The 24844-nt window shown below is 38.4% G+C and overlaps 1 pseudogene; it reads right to left on the bottom strand.

Annotated features, from left to right (window-relative positions):
* Positions 1 to 514: 514 nt before the first annotated feature.
* The window catches only part of LOC127673241 (zinc finger protein 431-like), a 71503-nt pseudogene continuing 47173 nt past the window's right edge, over positions 515 to 24844 (bottom strand).

The raw sequence follows: 24844 nt of genomic DNA, 5'->3' as shown, positions 1-24844 counted from the left end.
CAGTGCTGGCCCTGACACAGAAAACCCAGCTCCCTGGCCTCGAGAGTGTGTCTTTTAAGTACTTCCAGTCTTGGAAGAGCTTCACCTCTTACAAGCCTTACTTCTATTGTTGGTCTTCCTAGCAGTTGAATACCTCAGTAGGCTAAGCCGTGTACCAGGCTAAAGAATGATTTCTTACATTTGACTCTCTGAACTTCATTTCTCAGGAAGTGTATGTAGGAAATAAAATAAACACTGCACAGAAATACTGACCAGCATGTTCTCCTTTGAATATTCAATATTTTCTTTCATTCACATCACCTAGAACGTACAATAGAGGTGGGAAATCACAGGTAATACACCTTGCATTCACTGAGAGCATGACTCATCCCTGGGCACCAGGCTGTTCTGTCAGCATTTAGGAGAACACCCTGGTTCGAAACAATTCCCATTGCAGCTTGTTGGGCATAATCTGATTTGGTTGACAAAATGAAAGCAGAAAGATATAAACTCACGGACGCTGTTGGAAATTATTTCAGCTTGCGTAAGCCAACAGCCAAGAAGAACTTGGTTGTGTGGAAAATTCGCAGTTAATACAGCCCTGAGCGTCCAACGATGTACACATTGGCATTCCTCTATGGAGGAAGAGCAGCCCCACAGCGACCCCTGCTGTGAAGAGGTGGCAGCACCTGGACCTCAGAGTCAGAGCTGTGGATCTATGGAACATTGTAGCTATTGGCTTCTTGGTCCCTACTCCAGCTGTGGCCTCTACAAGTGTAGACAATCCGGCAGGTGGACTAACTATGGACCTTCCCTGCCAGGATTGCAAGACTCTCCTAAAACTCGGGGTGTATGAGTGAGTCAACCATGGTTGTCCTGTGTTTTCCGTGTCTGTCAAGTGTACTCATGGACCATGGCCCTAAGGCAACAGGGAAACTACAGCCAGATTAAAGTAACAGTTGAGTCAGAATACCAGTTGAGCACTTGTCTCTGCCATCTGGAAAATCTTAGGCAAACAGAAAGGAAAGCAGCTGCAAGGAAATTTGTGTTTGCATGGAGTTTATTACATTGCGTGAGAGGGGGAAAGTGTGGGAAGTCTTGGCACACTTGTAGGGCTGAAGGTGTTATTTACCTATGGTAGACAGAATAAAGTCTGCTCTTTGAAATGTCACGAGGCTGAGCTGTCAGAAAAAAAAAAAAAATCTCAGCACCTGCAATGAATCTCCATCCTCGAACCTGGGCACCATGCGTTTTGGCCTGCCTTTAGGAACACAAGTTCCAAAACCAGAGATCTCTGTGTAATTTCACCTCTGCCTGCCTGTCACAATCGAACTCTGTCAGCACAGCGAATGTTCAGAGGAACAAAAACACATATGAGGTTTCAAATCACCTTTGAAAAACAACTCAGGCCTATGGAGAGCCTAGCTGATCTTTGCTTGGGGGACAAGTCATAGCTACTAGAGAAGAGGATCCAAGGTGTGAGCACTGAGATAATCACCACCTGGAGCGCCAGTGCCTCAGCGCCCTCTGTGGTGAAGAAGTCGCTGGGCTGCAGCTCTGTAGGAGAACTGAGGATCTGCAAAAGGAGACTTGAAAAAAAACATGAAAGAATCCTTAATTATCTGGAATTTTAGAGGAATGATCTCAAGAAAGAGATTACAGCAGAGATGCATTTGAAATTAATTATTGACTTACTAAACAAATAAAGATAGAATGGATTAGGTAGTATTCATTCTGTTTCTATCATGGTTTCTTAGGTGGTCCCCACAATAAATTTCTTTGTATAAGAAAAAAAAAAAAACAGAATATCAAGTTCATCCACATGAAAAGGAATTTTCATTTAGAGAAGTGATAACACCATTCCATTCCACGGTGTTGGCAAAAGATGATGTAATAAGGACCAACATTAATCCCTCTCTGGTTAATGTCTGTGAGTCCATTTATATTACCAAAGGAGGTCTTAAATATCCCAACATTGCTGCCTTATAAGACAAAGGCTTTGAAACCAACTATAAGAAGTTCCTGGAGGTCCTTAAAAAGGAAATGGCTAAGTCACTTAGAGAAATCCAGGAAAACACAAACAATTGGAGGGAATCAATAAATACCTCAAAGTCACCCAGGAAAACACAAACAGAAAAAGTGGATGAAACTAATAAATTCTATAAATGAAGATTTCATAAACCAAGTGTTGAAGGAAACAAACTATTAGAGACCAAGAAATACGAAAAAAATAAAGCAAACACAAACTGAGGGAATACAGGAAATAAAAATTTAGGAGTGCGCATTGGAACTACAGGTAAGGTTCAGTGAGAGAATACAGAGATGGAAGACAAATCTCAAGCACTGAAAATAATATAGAAGGGATGGACGCATCAGGAAATAAATGTTGTATCTAATACTTCCTGACATAATATCCACAAAATGCAGGACATTGTGTAAGATCAAAGCATTAGAAGACTAGCAATAGAGGAAGAACACTAGATCAAAGTCTCAGAAAGTATTGACAACAAAATCATACAAGAAACATTTCCTAACCTAAAGAGTGAGGTACCTAAGAAAGTACAAGAATCATCAAAACACCACACAGAATGGACCATAAAATGAAATCTCTTCCCTGAATAATAATCAAAACATACAATACAAAGAACAAATACTAAAGGATGCAATGGTATAAAAGCCAAAAAAAAATATAAAGGAAGATCTGTTGAAATCACAGATGATTTCTCATTGGAGTCTGTTAATGCCCAAAGGGCTTGCACACACGTGTTGCAGAATGTACATATGCCCAGATTATTATATGTAGAAAATATTTAATTACCACAAATGAAAAATAAGATAGTCTATGATAAAGTTAAATTTGAAAAATATCTGTCTACAAATACAAACCTTCACAAAGTAATCGAAGAAGAATCTAACCCAAAGAAGTTAATGATACACAGGTAGTCAAAAGTCTTGTCTTACCTACAAAAGAAGGGAAAGCACACCCACACACACACACACATATACACACAAAACCACACACTCTCAAACCAATACCATAACACCCTGCAGTATCAAGAAGAAGTAGAAGAAGAAGAAGAAGAAGAAGAAGAAGAAGAAGAAGAAGAAGAAGAAGAAGAAGAAGAAGAAGAAGAAGAAGAAGAACAACAACAACAACAACAACAACAACAACAACAACAACAACTTCCAGGAGTTAAGTATCCCTGTTCATGAACCATTCCAATATCCATAATCTCAGTGCACCAATGAAAAGACACAGGCTAACAGAATGGATATTAACACTAACCTATGCTTCTATTGCATACACAAATTAAAGCTCAACGGCAACAATAGGCATTGCTTCAAGATAAAGATGAGTAAATATGTATTCTAATCAAATGGACAAAGAACCAGACGGGTGTAGCCATTTTAAAAATGAGCAAAATAGATTTTGATCAAAGTATAATCAAAATAATTCAGGTAGACTATATATTCCTCAAAGGATTAAATATTACTATAGATGGCATCATAATTTTTTTAATATTTGCCTTAAATACATGGTCACCAACCTATGTAAAAGAAACATTTTAAGACTAAAATGATGTATTAAACCTCATACATTTAGAATCATTGATTTCAATACGCCTCTCTTACCAAGGGACACATTCTCCAGACCAAAACTAAACAGAGAAATATTCCAGCTAACTGAGAGCAAGACATGAATCCAGCTGATATTTTGAAAACATTGTACTGAAATATAAGATAATATACCTTCTGTACACCACCTCACAAAACTTACTCATAAACTGAACACATATTCAGACACATTGAAAGTCTTTACACATACAAGGAAATGGAAACAACACCGTGTGTCTCATCAAACCACCAAGAATTACAGCTCCATATCAACAAAACAAGAGAGAACACAAGGTTTACAAACTCATGGGAACTGCACAACACACAACTGAATGAAAAATAGGTTAAAGCAGAAATAGAGGAAGAAATAAGAGATTTTCAGGAATTCAATGAATATGAATATGCAACATGCACAGTCCTATTTAAAACAAAGAAAAATAAAAGTGGCGCTTAGAAGAAAGTTCACTGCACAAATGCCTACATTAAAAAATAGTAGAACTCACACATATTGGCAATTTAAGAGCAAAAATTTAAGTCTAGAACAGAAAGAAGTGAATGAGCTATTATAAAATGGAGTAGTCATCAAGAAATTATCCAACTGGGGGGAGGCTGAAATCAATAAAATAGAATGAGAGGAAAACAAGGAAACAATGAAACATGGAGTTGATCCTTTGAACATTTTATTAGAAAAGACGGGCAATCCCTTATTGACAGATAGAGAATAACAAAATTACTGAAATCTAAAATAAAAATGGTGAAAAAAATAAAAGACAATAAAGAAATTGAGAGAATGATAAAAACCTAGACTTGAAAAAAAAACCTGTCTTCCACTGAGTTGGATATTCTAAAAGAAATGAAAAATTTCCTGGATAGCATCCACTTACCATAATTAAATCAAACATTGACAAACAATTTTTAAAAAAGATATATTTCTTTATTTATCTATTTATCTATCTATCTATCTATCTATCTATCTATCTATCTATCTATCTATCTATCTATCTATCTATCTATTTATTTAATGCATATGAGTACACTATCACAGACTTCAGACACACCAGAAGAGGGCATTAAATCCAATTATGGATGGTTGCTAGTGATCATGTGTTATCTGGGCATATAACACAAGACTTTTGGAAGAGCAGTCAGTGCTCTTATCCACTGAACTATCTCTCCAGCCCTAAGATAAACAACTTAGACGTAAACATCTAGAAAAAGAGAAGGCACTACAAATCTACCACCAAAAGGAACCCCGGACTATGAGTTTCAGGGTAGAATTCTACCAGACTTCCAAAGAAGAGTTAATGAGAATACTCCTTAAAGTATTTAACAATATAAACACAGAACAAACATTAACTGATTTATTTTGTGAACCCATGGTTGCTCAAGTAGCCAGTCAAAAAAAACTAAGCAACAAAAGAGAATTACAGAGCAATCTTCTTTAAATCGACAAACGCAAAAACACTTAATAAAACAAAACAAATAAAAAAGCAATCTTTACACATTACCTAGGTCAAATATTGGCAATTTCTGGAACACATGTTCTTTGCCCCTAAGAAAACACTACCCAGAAGATTTAACCTCAGAAATGCTGATTTCTTCATCATCACCTCTAATTACTTAGCGGTAGCTAGCTTGTATCTATTGTTCCATTAGTTCCTTCTATTCTTACAACTAAGACAAAGCCACATGTACAAAGCTTCTGAGTTCTGCTACTTCCTGAGGCTGGAATATGGATGGCCCCTTCTAATACATTATTATCAGCTTTTTCCCCCAAAACTTCACTGCCTAAGCTTGGGTGTCTTGAAATTTGCTCAGAAATCTAACTTGACCTCAGAAATCTGTATGGCTCTGTCTCATGAATGCTGGAAAAAAAAGCATGTAACAAAATGGCTGAACCTAAGCTTTTCCTTTTAGAACTTAAGTTGAAAACACAGAATAGCAATCAAACCCATCCCTTTTCACTTTGACACAAATTTGTATCAACATATGTCGACATGAAAACGATAACCAGGTAATAATAATTCCTAACATGGCACATTTCTCTTTCATACAACTGCAAATCTGTAAGATTAGATGGATGGAATAAAGCCCTAATATAACCATTCCTTTAGTATCTTTGAATATCCTTGATTACAAGATTTACCATCATTCAACTTCCGGGTGATGCTTTGCTTTTTGAACCTTAAATGTTGTATTACTGCGTTGGAAGATTGCTATGCTTGATCAAAACAGTCAGGCCAAATTCTATTCGGGGATTTTTGAGACTTCCTTTTTCAATGCAATCAATGTAAACCTCTTTACCATAACCTCAAGAAGACTGTTCAGACAAGGGTATTAGGCAGAAACATTCTTTACCAAAACATTCTAAGAAACAGATAAAGGTACTCATCTAAAGAAGACCAAAGCCAGCAGAACAATCTCCAAACTCTGCATCTCCATGTCTGATGTCAAAGTGTTCTTCAGAACTCCAACTCCTTTCTGCTTTGTTCACTGAAGCACAATTCGTTCTGTTTGACTGCTTTTATTCAATTCCTGAGCAGGTATCATACAGTTCTAACATCTCAAAAACTTGGGGTCTCTAAGATAACTTCAATTTCACAGGTTCTTGTTTCAATATCCTGGATCCACACATGATCTTCTCTGCTCCTCCAAAGAGATTGGGTCACTTTTCCAGCTCTGCCCTCTGTATCACTTTAAGCGCTGGTTGACTTCATTCTCCTGCTCCTGCTGTTCTCGCTGTTTATCCCATGGTACTTCCATCTTCAAGATGCTGGGTTCTTCTGCTAGAACAAGTCTTGACCCATACCCTCCCTTATGTTTGCTCAGTGGTGCCAAGCCTCAGCTGTTCTGCATGACAACTTCATGAATTTGAAGTCAGTACCACCTGAGTTATTCTTACACATAACCAAGCCGAGCTGCACCATGAGGTTCAACCTTGGTGAGCTCTAGAACACACCTTTTTGTCACTCATAAAATACTAGTCAGTTTTCACCACAGTGATGCTGATTTCTTCTTCATCACCTCTAATTACTAGCTAACCAGCATCAATTGTCTCTGTATTATTGCCATTTAAGACTGAGCTGCTGAGTTCTGCTGCTTACTGGGGCTGGAACACGGCTCCTTCTATTGCATTATCAGCAGCTTTCAATATTTCAAATATATCACTGCCTAATCTTGGCTTTCCTGGAAATTGCTTAGAGATCTACCTTGATCTCAAAGATCTACATGATTCTGTCTCGTGAATGGTGGGTTAAAAAGCATGTAACACCATGACATGAACTAAGCCTTTCTGCTTATATTTTAAATTCAGAACCCAGAATCAAAATCTATCTCTTGGCAATTTGACACATACTTGTATCTTCATATGTCTACATCAAAACAGTATCCAGGTAATAATAATTCCTAACATGATTCAGTTCATTTTCATACTGCAAATCCATATGTTTAGCTGAATGCAATCTTGTCCTAATGTAACCATTCTTTTAATGCCATTGAATCTCCTTGATCAGAAGATTAAACATCATTCAGCTTCCTGATAAAGCCTTGTATTTGAACCATTCTTTTTTTATTTCTCCTTTCTTAGTTTCTATGTTTGTTAAAAATTTTCATGCCAAATTCTATGCGGTGATTTTCGTGACTTACTTGCTCAGTACAATTAATGTAAACATCTTTACCTTAACCTCAAGGAAACTCTTCAGACAAGGACAGCAAACTTCTTGGCAAAAGCATCAAAAAAAATCTGCAGAGTGGAAATAATCCCAAGCACCCATGTCTATCATATCCTACTATGATACCCTCCTAACTCCCACTTAATTCATGATCTTATTCATTACGTTTCTCTCCAGCACACAGAGTTTGAAGACTTATCCCTGGTGAAAACACTTTACCACATTGATTACATTAATAAGTTTTCTGTCCGGTGTGTGTTCTTTTATGATACTGGAGATGACTGGGTCTTGTAAAGACTTTACCGCATTGATTACATTCATAAGGTTTCTCTCCAGTATGTGCTCTTTTATGATACTTGAGATGACTGGTTCTTGCAAAGACTTTACCACATTGGTTACATTCATGTGGTTTCTCTCCAGTATGTGTTCTTTTATGTTTTTGGAGACCACTGTGATATGCAAAGGCTTTACCACATTGATTACATTCATAAGGTTTCTCTCCAGTATGTGTTCTTTTATGATATTGGAAAGTAGTGTGATGTTTAAAAGTTTTACCGCATTGATTACATTTATAAGGTTTCTCTCCTGTATGTGATCTTTTATATTTTTGTAGATTACTGTGAGCTGCAAAGACTTTACCACATTGATTACATTCATAAGGTTTCTCTCCAGTATGTGTTCTTTTATGATATCGGAGATTACTGTGACGTGCAAAAGCTTTACCACATTGATTACATTCATAAGGTTTCTCTCCAGTATGTGTTCTTTTATGATATTGGAGATGTCTGCACTGTGCAAAGGCTTTACCACATTGATTGCATTCATAAGGTTTCTCTCCAGTATGTGTTCTTTTATGATATTTGAGATGACTAGATTTTGTAAAGGCTTTACCACATATATTACACTCATAGAGTCTCACTCCAGTATATCTTCTTACATGCCTGCAACGATAATTAGCACATGTAAAATCTTTACCACATTCATAACTCTGATCAATCATGTAATCAATATGAATTATGTTTACAATTTGTCTAATGGTAAAGAAGCAGCAGATCTTAAGGTTTTAGCAATTTATATGTTCATGGTGTTCTCCCTCATCATGAGTAGTTCAAGACCCCTGTGATAGTTATTACATGGCTCATATTTATAACACCCTCTTTTAATATGATGCATTTTAGCTATCTGAAGAAAGAACAATTCTGATCTGTATAACACTGATTGTATTCATATGTTCTCCTAACTTGTGAATTACAACACTTTTGACTATTAACCAGGACACACAGAAGAATTTTCAAATTCTTAATACCCATAAAGATTTTCTAAACTGAGTTTTGGAATATTCCCTGTAAAACTAGAAAGCCAACTAATTGCAAATATCTTTCGCATTCCTAATTTCTATCAAAGTCAGAATACTATGCATCTTATTTTAGAACAAAAAAATTTATGTTTCGTCTTTCAATATCCCTATTCTCACATCATTTTTATCCATTGTGACACACGATATACCTAATAAAAAAGCATGATAAATGAAAGTTTTACACATTGCATTTACACTGTTTGAATTTTTGCTTCTCATACCATGTGCAATATAGTCTAATGTTTCTCCACAACAACATTCTTGATACTCATAAAATGCTCTCTCACCAAACTTAACCATATTTCTACAAGAATATGAGTATCACCAAACTTTCTATGGACTAATTGTTTTTTAGAATGTTTTGGATATAGATTTATCATTATTCATTATGCAATTTCTAAATACTTTGAGGCTATACAGAATGTCAGGTCCGCAGCATAGCACTAATGGAGTTATTTATCGAATGGATACACAAACCAGATATTGGACCTTGAGGTACATGGTTTTGTAACAATATTATAATCATAGCTACACTTAAAGGACTGTTGTTTTATAGTCTTGCTTTTAACTGGAGATTCCATAAGATATTAAATTTTCTTCAAAGACAATTTTGTATAATCTTGCACATGAAAATTACCTTTCATGTTTCTACTACTTTGACAATGTTCTTCAAGATGATGGTCTTCCCAATTATAGCCTAAAACACAATACAAGAAAATGAATGATATACTATTGGAACATAGACAAAATTAAAGATACTGTGAATTTTAACTGTACTGTTAAAGTTACAGTGAAAATTCAGTGAAACTGAATTATTCAGCTCTATTTTCATACAATTAAAATAATAGAAGATCACCAATAACCAAGAAACATTTATTTCCTTCTGAAAAAATTAATAACATTCTTATACCTATAGCTTTGAGGTTCAGGTAGGTTTCAAACATCACATTTTTGTAGAGACTCTTCTGGGAAGGATCCAGCAAATTCCACTCTTCCTCAGTGAATTTCACATGCACATCATCAAAAGTCACTGCATCCTACATATCCCATACAAGTGTACAACAAAAAGCATGATAGTAACATCACCGGAAAATAAATATATGCTTTCTCAAATATATATTCACATAATTCTCGTGCTTGCTCTGCTTATTTTCTAACTCAGAATTTATAATTACTGTGTCATATTAGAAGGAGCTTTAATTATAAGATACACCTCTGTTACTTTTGAACACTCTGGATATGAGAAATGCAAATTGAGATGGAGATGCAAAGGAAACAGATCCACAATACCAAGCACACATCTGAAAAATTGTATGAACAATTGCTAACAACAAACATGATGGGCAAGCTGGGTGTATTTTCTCATGTCTTTAATCACAGAGGCACAGGCAGGTATATGCCATTTAGCTAGACACCGGCATGGCCTTTGTAATGTGTTCTAGGAGACTAAAATGTATATTTTAAGACCCTCAATCCCTACATAAAACATCCATGGGAAAAAATGATACTGAACTCAAAGTTCTTTATGAAAGTTCTTACAAAGAATTATAAATTCACAGAACATCTGTATTTACCTGGCAGAAATATGAAGTCTAATCTATAACATTTGGTAAAATTTCAATACTAAAGATATGGATGAAAAACCACAGAGCCAGGCAGTGGTGGCGCACACCTGTAATCCTAGCACTCTGGGAGGCAGAGGCAGGGAGATTTATGAGTTCGAGGTCAGCCTGCTCTACAATGTGAGTTCCAGGACAGCCAGGGCTATACAGAGAAACCCTGTCTCAAAAAAACAAATCCAAAAAACAAAACAAAACAAAACAAAACAAAAAAGAAAAACCACACAAAAATATGCTTATATTACAAATAGAAGACATTTGTCTTTTGTGGTTTCTCTACTACTTTAAGGACAAAGAAAGCTACACAGCGAAATTTGGTTTGGAAAAGAAAAGCAAAAAATAGAATAAATATAAAAATATAAAACAACTAGACTTGTAAAATAGATTATCACTGATTAGCAAATGTATCCATTGTATTTTATATGATTTAAGGAAAGAGATTATCGTGAGTATATGGGAGCATGAGAAGAAAGTTGAAGGGTCAGTTTCAACCACAACACAGAACACACCATGGACACAATGTTTCCCTTCTAAAAGAAATGCTGGGTAAAATCTGGAGCAGAGACTGAGGACATGGCCAATGAAAACTTGCCCCACTTGAGAGTGCCATTCTATGGACAGGCACCAATCCATGACATTATTAATGACACTCTGTTATGCTCCCACACTGAAGCCTTGAGTAAATTGAGAGGATCCACCCACCAGCTGACTGAAAAAGCTGCACAGATCCAGAGTCAAACCTTGCATGGACCTTGGGGAATCTTATGGAAGAGTTGGCAGGAAGACTGAAACCCCTGAGGAGGATAGAAACTCCACACGAAGACCAAGAGACTCAAGTAACATGCACCCTTGGGGACACTCAGAGACTAAGCCACTAACCAAATAGCAAACACAGGATGGACTAAGGCCCCTGCACACATATAGAAGATGTGCAGCTAACAGTCTCAGAAGGTCGTCTAACAACTGTAGCAAGTACTTTCCCTATAGCTGTGGGGTGGGGGGATATCTTTTGAATCTGTTTCCTTAACTGGGCTGCCATGTCTGTCCTCAGTGAGAGAGAATGTACTTAACTCACAAGAGAATTTATGCCCCAATTTTTGGGCTACCTCAGGACCCAACATCCTCTCAAAGAAAAACAGAGGAGATTGGGGGGAGGGACTCTGCCATAGCAAGGGACATATAATGGGGATAGTGATAAGGGTGACAATGAATATATAAATTATTGGAAAAGCAAAAAAAGAGAGAAAAAATAAAATTTTCATTCTATAAACACTATCCTGGAAGGTATCTGGAAAAGCTCCTACCAGAAGATCTTCCACAATCTTCACAAAGAAAGCCAGACAGGACAGACAAGCAGCCAAAGACATCATCCTATCTAGATTCTTTTTGTTTCAATCAACTGCATCCTGACCCTTGACACTATGGGCAAATATTCATCCTGTGATGAAAATGCATTCAGTCTTTCTTCAGGGATCCTAACAGTCTACAGGAAGTCCTGCACTGTTCAAACATCTACAGTCTCTTCTGACACACAAGGCAAAATCTTGAAGGTCACCTCTTGTAACAGTTTGGGTACATCCTCTCCTTGTATACATCACTCCATGGCTGATTTACCAATGCTTTAGTTATCTCAACAAGCTGTGGTCACAAAATGCAACTCAAGAATCATCCTCATAATTTCAGTGCAATGAACTCTCATAGAGTCTTCCCTATGGCTCTGACTCTGCCAAAAGATTTCTGGAATCGTACCAAATTGAAACCATACTGGAAGAATCCAGGAACTCGAATTTATCATCTGTCTGTTTTCAGAAGCCATACCATATAAAAAATCCTCTTAAGTTTGGGTTCTAAGATGATGGAATCTGCCTCACCTGTTCCACATATAACAGCTAGACAGTGAAAAAAATCCAGATGTATCTCAACCAAATTTTGGATAAAGATTATGTGGTTCATTTACAAAATGGAATTCTATTCAGATAGTAAAAACAAAAACATTATGAATCTTGCAGGCAAATGGATACAACTAGATATTATCATCCTAAGTGAACTAACCGAGACCCAAAGGGACATGCATGTATGTACTCACTTACAAATGTATAATAACCATAAAGTACAGGATATCTTCATGACATTTCTTAGTCCAGAAGAAGCTAAACAAGAAGGGATGCTCAGGGGCTAGATAGATTGCTCAGTTGGCAAAAGCACTGATTGCTCTTGTGAAGGTCCTGAGTTCATATCCCAGCACCAACATGGTGGCTCAATATATGTTAGAGAAAGAGGAGGAAGAGGAGGAAGAGGAGGGGAAAATGGAGGAAGAGGAGGAGGAGGAAGAGGAGGAGGAGGAGGAGGAGAAGGAGGAGAAGGAGGAGGAGGAGGAGGAGAGAAGAAGAAGAAGAAGAAGAAGAAGAAGAAGAAGAAGAAGAAGAAGAAGAAGAAGAAGAAGAAGAAGAAGAAGAAGAAGAAGAAGAAGAAGAAAATCAGCATAAAGAAAATATTTCCAAGAAAACCACAAATGAAAGCTTTCATTGACTAAAGGAAGGTGTCAATTAATGTACAAAGAGCATCAAAAATACCAGATTGGGAAAGAGACGTTTGCCACATCATAATCAAAACCATAAACATATTAGTTAAAGAAACAAAAAATTATAGCAGAAAAAAATTAACAAACCAAGCAAAAGAAAAACTAGTAATGTTTGAAATCAGAAATATTAGATTCATATCTGTGTTCTTTTTTTTAAGGATAAATTCATTCCTTATGCAATGTTCTCCCTGCATGTATTACTGCAGGCCAGAAGAGGCCACCAGGTCCCATTACATATGATCATAGAACACCATGTGGCTGCTGAGAATTGAACTCATGGCCTGTGTAAGAACAGCCTCTGAGCCATCTCTCCAGGCCTAATCCTGCCTTCTTAATGTATATTGTAAAAGACAAAAAGCTTTGGACACAGTTGCTGCATAGTCACAGAACCCACCCAAGTTTCTACAAGAAAGCAACTAGTCCAGATGTTTTGGACAGAATTACAATCAGCCGTAATACTGAAGTTATTAAGAGGTCATTGCCTGAACTAGCAGGTTAGAAGCACCACTACAAACCTCACAGGTGATCACGTCTGGCTGATGCTTCTGATCCTACCCCATAGAGGACCTACCACCCCAGTGCATACAGCTCAGCCGCATGTTCCTTCCCATTGTGGGCAGATATCTTGTGCTCACCATGTCTTGATTTCAGCGTTTCCCTGAGGTCCCCCTCACAGCAAACAACAGCAGAGCTCAGAGCAGGACACAGAGAATCATTCAAACTGCATAGCCACAGGGAACACACCAAAAGGCACCCTGAAGATCCCACCTCTTTTTCTGCCTGGCAGGTCTGCCTGGCGCTCTTTGATTGGCCAGTGAGTCTTAGCCCTCCTCAGGTTAAAGTGTGCTTCCTATCCAGGACCACACCTACTCAAGATCTCAGGAGTAGTTTGCATTCCATTAACATTTGAAATAAGATATCAAGAGGCATCACACCCCACACAGCCCTGAGGGAGGAACAACATTCCAGCTTAGGCTGATCAGCTACCTGCTTCTGCCCCTCTGATGCCCGGACCCTGCATTTACCTGTAACTGTGCCTGAGCTTTCCTCAAAGCACTTGTCTTCTTTCCATAATAATTATGAAAAGTTTGCCTAGACCATTACTGAAGGTTCATTGGATGTATCAATCTGACCCAGGAATTGATGACCCAATGTAACACCAGCCTGATCTACAGAGTGAGGTCCAGGTCAGCCTCTGCTATACATAGAAACACTTCTCTCCAAAAAAAAAAAAAAAAAAAAAATAACAAAAACAAACCAAGTGGGTTTTTTTGTTTGTTTTCTTTGGTTTGTTTTGTCTAAATCCTGGGCTCAGGGAAACTGAAGCTCCCTTCTCAAACAACCCCATAAGAAAAGCCAGAAATATAAGGGAAACATAAGGGAAACACTGTTGAGCACTATTACTAGTCAGCACATTTTCAACAGTGGCAAATTAAAAAACAAAATACAGTTGGATTAGTACAGATTTTCTAGATAAGCCTATCTCAAATCATAGAGAAAAATGAATCTTTCTATATATATAGAAAGGGTAGTTAACAGAATGTCCTGATAAAGGCTGTCAGCCAAGGGGAGTTAGAAAATCAAGGACTGGTGGATTTCATGTTTCAGGATATTACAGCTGATCTTCAGTGTATACCAGCATATTTAAGAAATAAGTACTTTCTAATGCTAGTTTAAAAACAAACAAACAAACAAACAAAACACCTTTGTTTTATAAAATAAAATAGTACAAGTACTAAAACAAAAGAACTGCTTTTTCATGACACTTCTATATGTAGGTTGCAAAAAATACATATAGCCTAGATCAAAAGTGGATAAGAACATCTCAAAAGTTCAAGATGAAGAAAGGGTTTCTCACTTCAAAAGGTATAATTAAGAAACATCCCCCAGAGTAAGCAGGGTGAGAGTTAGGGTTAGGGGATTAGGGGTTCTGGTTAGGATCAGGACAAGGGTTGTTAGGGTTAGGATGCTTAGGAAATTAAGGGGTTAAGATAGGATTAGAGATTTCAGAAAAGTCCCTGGGTTAGCCTCAGGGTTAGGGTTAAAGTGGCCACCAATATTCTTGATGGTCCCACTGAGTCAATCGTATCCCTGTTACACAACGAATATATGCTAGGGTTGTGGTCAGTCTCAGGATCTGGTCAAAGGATTTGTTTGTTGTTGTATGTGAACTCAGTTTCTATCTTTTTGCTCATCTGCCTCCCTAGTCCTCATTTTTTATAATATCAAAATCTTTCCTGTCCCAGTGAAAGTGGAAAGTGAGTTATCCATGAACCTAGAATTCCCAGATGGGAAATATCTTTACATTATTATGAGGTCCTGTTCACATAAAACAGAATACCACTACTCTTTTAGTTTTTCTAAGTTTCATCTGTGGATCCTCATAAGATGGACAAAATCATGGGACTTGGTGCCCCTCTTTGGTAATATCATAAGTATTGCATGGGCCATTTGTTGTCACATCTTTAGTAAATATAACCAAATGGTACAAGACAAAATGGTCTCCATCATTACTCTTGCTGGTCTCACTGAGTCAATAGGAACCCAATTACACAAATACCACAACTATAAGCTATTCATTTTATATCTTAATGTTTTGTTCCGTTCTTTCTCTGATAGCTTCTACCTTATTCACTCAATGGTTTCTCTAAAGAACCTAAAAGTTTATCCATACCACTTCCAAAGTAGCATACTGAAAAAGGAAGTGATGACTCTGATAATCACAAAATCAAACAGATAATCAAGGGACAAGTTGCCAGGGGCAAGACCAACTGCTGACAGCAAAGAATATCTGTGCTACTCTGTGTTGGGTGTCAGTGTCAGTTATTTATGCAGCTAAATCCCCTCAGTGATGAAATGGCCTTCAGTACTCTTCTGCTCTAGATATGTATGGTTTACTTTCTGTCCAAATTAAAAATATGCTTACTAAAGATTTTTTGTAAAGTTTTCACAAAATAATCAATGAAAATTATGGAAAAAAATATTGGATAAGAAATAAACATAAATTTGTGGCTTAATGAAATTTGTCTTTTATTACTTATGGATAGAATATCCACATGGGATCATCGTTTATTCTTCACATCTTTTTCTTAGTACCAAATAGATTACAAGTAAAGTAAACTGGTTAACTTTGACTAAGTTATTTTTATTCAGAATAAATAAAACTTAAAAATTAATATGAATAGACAAATGTATATTTGATCAATAAATCCATACCCACAGGTAAAATAAATATGAAATGATATTATGTCTCTGAATCTTTATTTGTAATGGGTAACATGAGGATATATATTTAAATTGTAATGTCTACTTTTAAGTACCTGATATATGTAAACATACAGATCTGGTCACAGTGGTATCTCTATGAACCCTATCCCAATTCTAGTACACAACATGGTCACTATCCCTTAAGGTTATGAATTAGTTTTAAAGATTTTTTTTCCTAGAGCGGGATTTGTTTTTTATATTGTATATTGTCTTCACTCAATGAAAGAGTGATACATGAGTGCTTTTGAAAATGAAATATACATGTGTAAATATTTATATAGACAAAAATACTTTAATAATTTAAACAATATATATTTCCCAAAATGCCTCTTTAAAAACCAATAAATATACTAAAATAGAAAGATCAGCACAGGGCTTCTGACTTATTGTCTAAATTAAACAACAACCATTTTCATATCTTCAACTCCCTGGAATTAATATAATCACAGAATGCCTTTTTAAATGTTATTAAAACTCTGTGAAATGAGAGGACATGGGTGGCCAGTATTTCTATAATTTGTAGGGGGAATAACTAGTTAGGTCATGTGAATTTGTCTAAAGATATCCTGAGTAAATAGTTTTTGATGCATAGTATGTACTTCAGGGCTGGAGAGAAGGCTCAGCATTTAAGAGCACTGACTGCTCTTCGAGAGGTTCTGAGTTCAATTCCCAACAACCAAGATGTGGATCACTACCATCTGTCACAGGATCATATGCCTTCTTCTTCTGTGTCTGAAGACAGGGATATTATGCTCTCATATATGAAATAAATAAATTAATCTTTTTTTAAAGAAATGCTTTGTCAATTTTCTTTAGGGAAAAACAATAATTTTACCTTTTATCCTTTGAAAAACTATGATACTTTTAAAATGTGGTATCATTGAAACTTAGAAAAGGGGAATAAAAATATTTTATTCCCCACTCCTGAATTAATGTTCTGACAATAAATTGTGGATTTATTTGTTAAAACTATTTTAACTTTTGGTGTTAACATTTAATGGTATTAAAAAAGAAGTATTTATATAGAGAGACTTCTATGTCTTCTACTCTTATCGTATATAGTTGTAGTTCAAGGCCATCCTTTTATCTTCTTAAAAAGCTTTCTGAAAGCACATTTTCTAGAAAGAAAAAGAGCCAAGACTACTGAGTATCATTGGCCATCTTGTTTTTCATCCTAATCATTGGACAGAAACAAATATTAAAACCATCTTTTTGTGGTAAATATTATTATTTATTTATTTATTTATTTACCACAATTGAATGATAAGTATTCCAAGTAAATGACACAAAAGACTTGGTATTTATAATAAGATTTAAAGCACTAGAGTCGGACAGACTATTTTGTATAGCTCCTGTTAATAACTGTGAGATATCACTTGTCTGCAATGGGGAGCTAGAGAAAGAATCCAAGAAGCTGAAGGGCTATGCAGTGCCACAGAAGGAACATCAATGAGTCACCCAGTACTCCCAGAGCTGCCAGAGACAGAATCATCAACCAAAGAGTACACATGGAATTACTCATGGCTCCAAACACATAGGCAGCAGAGGACGGTCTTGTTAGAGACACCAAAGGCAGGAGAGGCCCGTGGCCCTGGAAAGACTTGATGCCACAGTGTAGAGGATTACCAGGACAGAGGGCGGGGGAGGGTTGATTGGGGAAGTGAGATGGCTTAATGGATTTTCAGGAGAGTGGTAATCAAGGACAGGGGACAAAATTTGAAATGTAAATAAAGAATATATTTTAAATAAGAAAAAATGAATAGAAAAAATTGGATACAATGGTCAAAAATAAATCTGGATTGTAAAACTTTACTCGGACTAAACAACATAGAGTTCTGTAACATATTAGAAAGCAAAGTTACAAACAATTCGAGAAAGGAAGAAGAAGAAGAAGAAGAAGAAGAAGAAGAAGAAGAAGAAGAAGAAGAAGAAGAAGAAGAAGAAGAAGAAGAAGAAGAAGAGGAAGAAGAGGAAGAGGAAGAAGAAGAAGAAGAAGAAGAAGAAGAAGAAGAAGAAGAAGAAGAAGAAGAAGAAGAAGAAGAAGAAGAAGAAGAAGAAGAAGAAGAAGAAGAGGACAAAGAGTAGGAGGACAAGGAGCAGGAGGAGGAGGAGGGGGAGCAGGAGGAGGAGGAGGAGGAGGAGAGGGAGCAGGAGGAGGAGGAGGAGGAGGAGGAGGAGGAAGAGGAGAAGAAGCAGGAGGAGTAAAAAGTCTGTAAAATATTTCCAATAAAATCATAAATGAAAATTTTGCTAAACTAAAGAAGGTGTCTGACAACGTACAAGAACCATCAAAAATACTAAACAGACTGAGAAAAACCCCTTTGCCACATAATAATCAAAACACTAAACATATAAGATAAGCAAATATTAAAAAAAACTGCAGTAGAAAAATTTAACAAACTAAACAAAACAAAAACTAGAAATGTATGAAATCACAACTATTAGCTTCATATCCATCTTATTTTTATGGAATTAATTCATTACACACACAATGTTCTCCCTGCATGTATTCCTGCAGGCCAGAAGAGGGCACCAGATCCCATTACATATGGTTGTGAGCCATCATGTGGTTGCTAAGAATTGAACTCATGAACTGTGTAGGAACAGCCACAGCTCTTAACCTCTGAGCCATCTCTCCAGGTCTATTCCTGTTTTCTTATTGTATATTATAAAAGACAAAAAGATGCTGCATAGTCTCAGGAGCCACCCATGCTTCTACAAGAAAGCAACTGGTCCAAATGTTTTGGACAGAATTACAATCAGCCATGATACTGAAATTATTCAGAGATCATGGCCTGAACTATTAAGTAAGAAGCAACCACTAGAAACCTCACAGGAAGTCACATCTGGCTGATCATTCCAATCCAACCCCATAGAGGACACACTGCTCAACCACACGTTCCTCCCCATTGTAGGCAGTGATCCTGTACTCACCATGTCTTGATTTCAGAGCTTCCCTGGATTCCCCTCACAGCACACAACAGCAGAGCTCAGAGCAGGACACAGAGAAACATTCAAGCTGCACAGCCTCAGGGAAAACGCTCAATTAGCCTAAATGTCTAGAAAACATTTCCAAATAAAACCATAAATGAAAACTTTCTTAAACTAATGGAGGTGCCTGTTAATGTAAAAGAAGCATCCAAAATATCAAACAGATTGTAGAAAAGTGTCTTTGCTGCACAGTAATCAAAACAGCAAGCATCAAAGGAAAACAATATAAATAACTACTACATAAATAATTAACAAAACTAAAGAAAAAAAATAGCCTGGGACCTAGCCCCGTCCATCCCACAGCCTTTGACCCCAGGCAGCTGCAACCTGATTATTTATGTTCCTTGGGAAAGCGCCAGCCCAGACCTCTGTAAACTCTTCCAGGTCTTTGTCTTTTCTCAGCCAGGCCTGTCGCGTTAAGGATCAGGATGCAGTTTATTGGCCTGTGAATTCCCTTCCTGTCTCCCCAGCTCACAGGCAGAAGCCAGGGCCGGGCACACAGCCCAGTATTCCATGGCGGCCAGGCTCGGCTTCTGTTCCCACAGGAGGGTCGTGCTAGTAGACCACTGTCCCCGCCTGGAGGAGCACAGAGAGTGTTTGCACTCTGCCCTGCTGCAAACTTTCCAGAGCGGGAAGCCTGTGCCTTGCCAGTCCATGCCCAGAGCACAGAGAGGGTTTGCACTCTGCCCTTCTGCAAACTTTCCAGAGCAGAGCGGCCCGTGCCTTGCCCGGCCATTGTCCCTGCCTGGAGGAGCACAGAGAGGGTTTGCACTCAGCCACGCTGCAAACTTTCCAGAGCCGGAAGCCCAGGCCTTGCCCATCCACTGTCCCCGCCTGGAGCACAGAGAGAGTTTGGACTTCGCCCCACTGTAAACTTTACAGAGCGGTAAGCCCCCGTCTTGCCTGGCCTCTCCAAACTTACAGACTGCTTCTGTGGAGATGACAGGAGGATAGCACGGTGTGACTTGAGAGCTCACAGACACCCACAGCATGGAATACTATTTTCATCCGGATGCTCATGCGAATGCGGTCCCGTTCCACAATTCCAGGATGGGCTGCTCAGAGCCCGGGAAGTTAAGCAATCCCAGCAGTCGCTAAATGTGTGCACTCACCTCCTTCCTGCCTCTGCCAGACCTCTGACTAACAAGCACATTCAAACTCCTAGCCCACTTTCATTCAAAAAACTAAAGACAGGAAATGACGACATTCCAGAAGGCTGGATGCAGGGCAGGCGCTGAGGTGATGTCAGGGGTGGGGCCAGCGGTTGCCGGGTGACAGACAGGGACACTAACATGGCGCCCTCCAGGGGTTGAGGTGTAAGGTCACGGGGTGGGTTCGGGGCTCAGGGAACATCAGGGGGCGTGGCCAGCGGTTGCTGGGTGTAAGTCAGGGAATCCAACATGGCTCCTGCCTGGGTCTGAGATAGATGAACAAGAGGCAGGGTTGGCGTGATGTCAGGTGCAGTGCCAGCAGTCTCTGAGTGACTGACAGTGATACCAATGTGACATTTTCACTGAATTTGAAGAAATATATAAATACGTGTGTTAAATTTGAAGAATTTGATGTACATATGAAAGTATACACATAGATAATACATCAAAACTGATTGACAAACCATGTAAAAAATTCTAATCAAATTGACGGCTTTCATGGAAAAATACTTCTTATAAAATTGAAGAAATATACAGAAAATTTATTTAAAATTATGATTTGGCATTGAAAATAAATACACATAAAAAGTTGACAAAGAAAACTAAATGTGTAGGCAAACTCAATTTTAGGAAAAATTGAAAAATAAGTGTTAAAATTGAAGAATATGTTGGAAAATAATAATGGTAAAAGATAAATCATCTTTACTAAATCAAGCACTTACAGACATTTTCTTATTAAATTAATGATTTTCATGGAAAATAATTCTGATAAAATTGAAGCAGTGTATAGAAAAGTAGTGTTAAGGATTTTTCATGGGAAATTATTCAGATAGTATTGTGTACATAAAAACATCTCTAAATAATTGAAAAATTAAATAGAAATATTTTCTGTTAAAATTAAAGTTTCTCTTAACTAATATTCAAGTAATATTGAAGAAATATATATAGATATGTGTTAAAATTGAAGAATTAGTTGGAAAATAATAATAGTAAAATAGTAAATATAGAAAATATACCTAGAACATTGTCCAAGAACCTAGAAACAATTTTAATAAAATTGAAGATTTTGATGGAAAATATTTCTAATACAATTGAAGTAATATATGGGAAATGTATTATAATTTAAGATATCAGAAATGATAATACCGATAAAATATTAGACATATAAAATATTTCTAAACTAGTTGAAAAACGTAGTAGAAACATTTACTGAAAATATTTGTGAAAAATTAAGTAGAACTTGAAATAGTGAAGGTTTTAATTGAAAAATAATACAGATAAATGGTAGACATTGAAGGGAGCTAGGATTTCTCAGAATCCATAGTTGAGGCAGCAGGCTGACTTAGAGCCCCAGACAAGCTTGAAGCAAGGTTGTGATTGAGTCATTCCACAAACAGACCAGCCATAAAAGATAAGGGGCAGACCTGGGAAAACTCCTATGTGTCATACACCATCTGGACTGGAGTCTCCTGTCTCCTGTCTCTTGGATGCAGTTTACTATCGTCGAAGTGACCTCCTGCTAACAAAATAAATCGCCCTCCTACATTGCTGACGGCCCAAGCTGTATGTATGCCAAAAAGCCCAGTCTGCGCGCCAGAATCCCCCGTCAATGTTTGGATCAGCAAATCATGTGTGACCATGCCAAAACCCCTTGACTTTTCCTATATAAACCCCTAACTTTTGAGACTCAGGGTCCACTCCTCTGTCTCCTGTGTGAGATATATGTTGTCCTGGAGCTCTGATAATATACTGCCTCGTGTGTTTCTATCAAGTTGGTCTCTCATGTTTCCTTGGGTGTACTCTACCCTGAGAACGGAGTGGGGGACTCCCCAAAAAGGAGGTCCTACATTTGGTGACCCAAACAGGGATATAATTGGCATCCAGGAACCTCGAAGACCCCCTTGGAGGTATGCTTGTGTGTGTGTGTGTGCTGGCAATGTTTTTGTTCTAAATGTCCTGAGTGTCTGAGTGCGGCACCTCTGTGTGTGTGTTTTGGTTTCAGTTTGTTAACAGATAGGAGTGGAAGCAGAATTCCAACCCACAGTTTGTTTGCAGCTGCCGCTGCGGGCTGTAAGGACCCAGCTGCTGTAGAGGGAGACATCCTAGCGTCCCAGAGGCTGCAACCTTGGAGGACTCTCCCAGGGTGAGGGACAGTCAGGGGGACCTGACTGTGGTTTTCAGGAACAAAGGGGACAGAGTGCTTCTTCTACCGAGAAGGGAGTGGAAGCAGAATCCCACCCGTCAGAACTTGCGTTTGGCTGTTTAAGTTCAGACACTGATGAGTGTGCTGGGACATGCTAGTGTTTATTGTTTGTGTTTTGTTCTTGTACCTTTTTTTGTTTTTGTCATGGGGCAGACAGTGACAACCCCTTTGTCTTTGACTAAGGACCATTGGATGGAAATTAGGGCAAAAGGACGGAATTTATCAGTAGAAATTAAGAAAAAACAGAGGCAGACCTTTTCTACCTCAGAATGTCCTAATTTGGGGGTAGGATGGCCTCCCATAGGAACTTTTGGTTTGCCTACCATTAGAGCCGTGAAGGCCATTGTTTTTCACGAAGCACCTGGATCACATCCAGACCAACAGCCATACATCACGGTATGGGAGGACATGGCGCGATCCCCACCTCAGTGGGCCCAACCATTCCTCCCACCCCGTCGTTCCAGCTCCAGGATCCTGGCTGCCAGAGGAGATGCTGCAGATAAGAAAATGAAACTGAAGCCTAAGTGGGGGGTGGTGTCAAGCATAGCACTCCACTAGCACCTTTCCTAAGATCTACCCTGAAATAGAAGAACCCCCTGAGTGGCCTGCTCCCCCACCCCCACTTTACCTTGCAGCCCCACTACCAGAACCCCAAACCTCAGCTACACTGGACCCCTTTTAGCTACAGTCCCTGGGGCCGGAGGATGGGGTCCCACTGTAGGGTCAAGGAGTCGATGGGGAGCCACGTCCGAAAGACTGGCCGACTCCACTGTAGCGTCCCTGGGTGTGGCGCTTCACCTTAGGGTTGTTGGACCACCTCCAAATCCAGATGACCAGGATGGTTGACAACTTTTACAGTACTGGCCTTTCTCTTCCTCTGATTTTTATAACTGGAAAGTTAATCCCCCTCCCTTTTCAGAAAACCCTGCAGGGCTTACAGGTCTAATAGAGCCCCTGATGTTTTCGCATCAGCCTACCTGGGATGACTGCCAACAACTTTTACAAACATTGTTCACCACCGAGGAGAAAGAAAGAATTCTCCTCGAAGCTCAGAAGAATGCCCAGACAACGCTGGATGTCCTGTCCAGACTCCGGCTGGGATAGATAAAGGATTTCCCTTGATGTGTCCTCAATGGGACTATAACATGGCACAAGGTAGGGAACAGCTGTCCCATTACCGTCGGGCTCTAGAGGCGGGACTCAGGGGTGCCACACAAAGGCCCCCAAATCTGGCTAACGTGAGAGAGGTCATGCAGGCGCTGACTGAACCCCCTTCAGTCTTTCTGGAGAGGCTCATGGTGGCTTACAGAAGTTACACCCCTTTTGACCCCATGTCTGTAGGGAAGCGAGCCTCTGTGATTATTGCCTTTATTGGGCAGTCAGCTCCTGACATCAGAAAGAAATTGCAGCGGATTGAGGGATTGCAAGATTGTACTGTAAGGGATGTGGTTAGAGAGGCTGAGAAAGTGTACCACAAGAGGGAGACAGAGGAAGAGAAACAAGAAAGAGAAAAGAGGGAGAGGAGAAAAGACAAAGCAAGGAAAGACTTTGATTAGAATACTGGCCGCAGTAGTAGACAGAGATAAAAGAGACAGGATTTGGCAGTCAGGGGACCTGGGAGACAGAAAATGGCAGGGGACAAGGAGACCCAGAAGAGATCAACTGCACTTGGAAAAAGATCAATGTGCACACTATAAAGTCAAAGGGCACTGGGTTCAACCTTTTACTGTAAGGTAGTGTCTGTCTTTGTCACTGAGGTGTGTTTCCATTATGCAGCAAAATGCTGGGTCTTATTTGCATATCCAGTCCATTAGACTGTCTTTTTATCGGCTTTTGATACTAATAGATATTAAGGAATAGTGATTGTTGCTTCCTGTTATTTTTATGTTTGCATTGTTATCTTATTTTGGGATTTTTGAAAGACTACTTTATTGCTATTTCTAGGATGGAGTTTCCATCCTTGTGTTGGCATTTTCCATTTATTATACATTTAAGGGCTGAATTTGTGGAAGTATATTGTGTACATTTGTTTTTGTCATGGAATATGTTGTTTCTCCATTTATGTTAACGTTGAGTTTTGCTGGGTACAGTAGCCTGGGCTGGCATTTCTGGTCTATTAGGGTCTATAGGACACCTTCCCAGGATGTTCTGGCTTTCATATTTTCTGATATGAAGTCTGGTGAAATTCTGATAGACCTGTGTATATATGTTACTTCATCATTTTCCCTTACTGCTTTAAATATTCTTTCTTTGAATTGTTCATTTGGTGCATAGATTATGTGAGAGTAGAAATTTCTTTTCTAGTCCAGTCTATTTGGAGTTCTTTAGTCGTCTGGTATATTCATGGGCATCTCTTTCTTAAGGTTGGGAAGTTTTCCTCTGTAATTTGTTGAAGATATTTACTGGTCAT

This window comes from Apodemus sylvaticus, chromosome 22 (genome assembly GCF_947179515.1).
Source record: "Apodemus sylvaticus chromosome 22, mApoSyl1.1, whole genome shotgun sequence".
NCBI lineage: Eukaryota > Metazoa > Chordata > Mammalia > Rodentia > Muridae > Apodemus > Apodemus sylvaticus.
This window is presented reverse-complemented; position numbering and strand designations above follow the sequence as displayed.